Raw genomic sequence first — 3,110 nt, forward strand, 5'->3', positions numbered from 1 at the left:
CTGTAGAGAAACGCATCTGACTTCTGCTGATCTTCCTGACTAATGTAGCCATCCGTAAACCTCTTCTTAATTCTATCACTACACCCTGGTCATTTCCTTTATGGTAGTAACCATAATGTGCAGTCATATTGTTGACACTTACATGTCAATGTGTTCATTGCTTATAACTCCAATTAGAGTAGAAGTTCTATGAGGTCAGGGATGTTGTTTGTTATGCTCATGGCTTTACCTTTAGTGCCTAGAATAGTGACTGGCCCACAGTAGTCAGTTGAGAAATATCTACTGAATAAATGTTGCTTGGCCCTTCTCTGTTTTTTTCCCTTTTTTCCTTCTTGTCATTGACACCCTTGTAACTCTCAACTCTGTGTGTATGTTTTCCTTGCTTGGTATGTGGTACAATTCAGTTCTCTCTGGCCCTTACCTGCAGACACATTCTGGCCTTCTTTGGCTCAGTGGGCTCTGTTAAATAATTAGATCCACTCAGGGTCTCAGCCTGTCCTCACTCAACTGACCTCACTTTGTCAGGTGTAATTTCAATTACTGGGTCAACTTGAAGGCTAGTAACCCCAAAGTGAAATATCTAAGAGAAAAAATAAATAAGACATGTCCAAAAAGACTTTGGAAAATATAAAAGGAACTTCAAGTCAAATAATTATGAGCACATGTCAAAGTTTGATTTCAAATTACTGCACAAGAAAGTCTCCTTAGGGAACATATTCAAATAATTAGCCTTAGTAGAAACGTTTGATAGGAGACTAGAGTATAAAAAAATAAAATTTATTTATTTATTTATTTATTTATTTATTTATGGCTGTGTTGGACCTTCACGGCTGCACGCGGGCTTTCTCTAGTTGTGGCGAGAGGGGGCTACTCTTCATTGCGGTGCATGGGCTTCTCACTGCAGTTGATTCTCTTGTTGCAGAGCATGGGCTCTAGGCACGTGGGCTTTGGTAGTTGCAGCCTGTGGGCTCAGTAGTTGTGGCTCACGGGCTCTAGAACGCAGGCTCAGTAGTCGTGGCTCGTGGGCTTAGTTGCTCCGTGGGATCTTCCTGGACCACGGCTGGAAACTGTGTCCCCTGCCCTGGCAGGCGGATCCTTCACAGCTGCGCCACCAGGGAAGTCCCCAATCCAGTTTTGAATTCATTGTTAAGCTTAATTAGAATCATCATTACTACACTTTGGTTAAGCTATATGAGCAGTGTCATTCATGAGGCATAATTCATGATGCTTAGACATTATAAGCATATATGCTTGTACCAGTCATACTGAAATAAGGTGGTGCTGATTTATAGGTTTGTACACATACAGGGATGGTAATCCATGTTGAGCAGCTTCCATTGATGGTGTCAAGCACAGCAGAATAGTCCAGGACAAGCTGTATTCATATGAGTTTTTCTGTTTTCACAGACCATATGGTTGCTCTGATAGGCTGCAGTGCTGGGTCTAGCATACAAAGATGGCATTAATACCCCTCTCTGCCACAAACACAAACCTTCCAGGGTCTAAGTTTCTCCCTTCCTTGGTACTAAGGCTGTTGCTCTTTTTCCACCACCACAAAACTGGTGTGACCATTCTAGCCACTATAACTTTGTCATTTCTTTTAGTCATTTCTAATCACACTCAAAACTTTTGTATAGGAGGATGAAGAACAGGAAGGACAAGGGCATTTTCATGCCATTTACAGAGACCAATTATATTCACCACCTTGGGCTTGCTGGGCCACTGTCAGGAATTCTTAGAGCGGTGTACTCAAATAAATGGTAGTTATCTTCATGATCTAGGACCACATTTATCCAATGATAAATCATGATCATGGATCATCATTTATCCATGATCTAGGACCAGCCATTTATTCTAGATGGCTATACAAGAATGAAATTTTAATGCCATTTTGACTGGGCTACTACCAGTAAGTTGTATTAACCAAGCTGGTCAGAGTTTCGCCCCTCAGGGAAAGAAAGAAGCATTTTGCTTTCCACTTCTGGCAAGTTGGAGTAGGTGTATTTTTTTCTACTCAACCTGTTAAGTACACCTAAAACCCTGGACCACATGTAAAAACAAAACATAAGAATTTGGAGAGAAGAAGCTAGACGAGATAGGAACTTGGGGCCTGAGGAATGATAGAGCAGTGAGTTCCCTGAGTTTTCTTTTGCCTCATATAAGCCAAGTGATTGCGGGAGAAGCCAGGAACCTGGAAATGCCAACAGGTGCAGACAAAAAAGTCCATGAAAAGTCTTCTCTCTATCCAAAGGACCAGAAAGAGGACAGCCTAGAAAGATATAAAACTTTAAGACATTAATCAGCACACTCTGGCCAAACACCACAGAAAGGTATGCAGCAACCAAGCAAACATTTAAGAAAAAGGTAACCGAAACCTGGTAGGGAAGCTTTGTGGTATTTTAACTTAACGCTTGCTTCATCTTCTCTTTACTGGATCCATGACAGTTTTTAGATGGCCGCCAGCTTTCCCAGTGTGGTTCCTGGTGGTGGAGGGAGCAGAGCACTTTGTCATCAAAGAATAAAACTTGATTGCTTTGACCTGTTGGGGGGCTCGTGAAGGACTAAGGCAAAGTGCTTGCCTATATCTCACATAACTCAGAACTCTCTCAGGGCAGAGAAGTTGTAACACAGAGAACATTTTCTAAGAAAAAGTTCACTAGAGGGATTCAACAGTAGATGTGAATAGGCAGGAGAAAGAACTTGAAGCTAGGTCAATTGAAATTATCCAGTCAGAGAGCAGAAAGAAAGAAGAAAGAAGAAAAAGGAACAGAGCCTAAGAGACCTGTGGGACATGTCAAATTTACTGACATAAGTATAATAGGATTCCAGGATGAGGAGAAAGTGAGAAATGGCTGTGTGATTTCTGTCCAAGGCAATGTTCTCTTAGAGAAAAGGATTTCATTATTAGCATCTTCTCCCTCATCCTACTCCTATGCGGTTGTCGGTGGGAATGGGAAGAATATGACCAGTCCATCTTTGATGGATACTGTTTACCTGGTTCTCAAGCAAAAACGGACCTGCTGCATTGCTGGTCTCTAGCCACCAGCTTCTACAAGGAAATGAGGCACGTGATGAAACAAGAAGGAACAGTAGTTGTCTGTGCTTGTTTC

General features: G+C 41.8%; 1 gene segment (V, D, J or C); it reads left to right on the forward strand.

Moving 5' to 3' along the window:
- Positions 1-3,110, forward strand: part of LOC112067439 (T cell receptor alpha variable 12-2-like) — a 6,185-nt gene that overhangs the window by 2,310 nt on the left and 765 nt on the right.

This window comes from Physeter macrocephalus, chromosome 11 (genome assembly GCF_002837175.3).
Source record: "Physeter macrocephalus isolate SW-GA chromosome 11, ASM283717v5, whole genome shotgun sequence".
Classification (NCBI taxonomy): Eukaryota; Metazoa; Chordata; class Mammalia; order Artiodactyla; family Physeteridae; genus Physeter; species Physeter macrocephalus.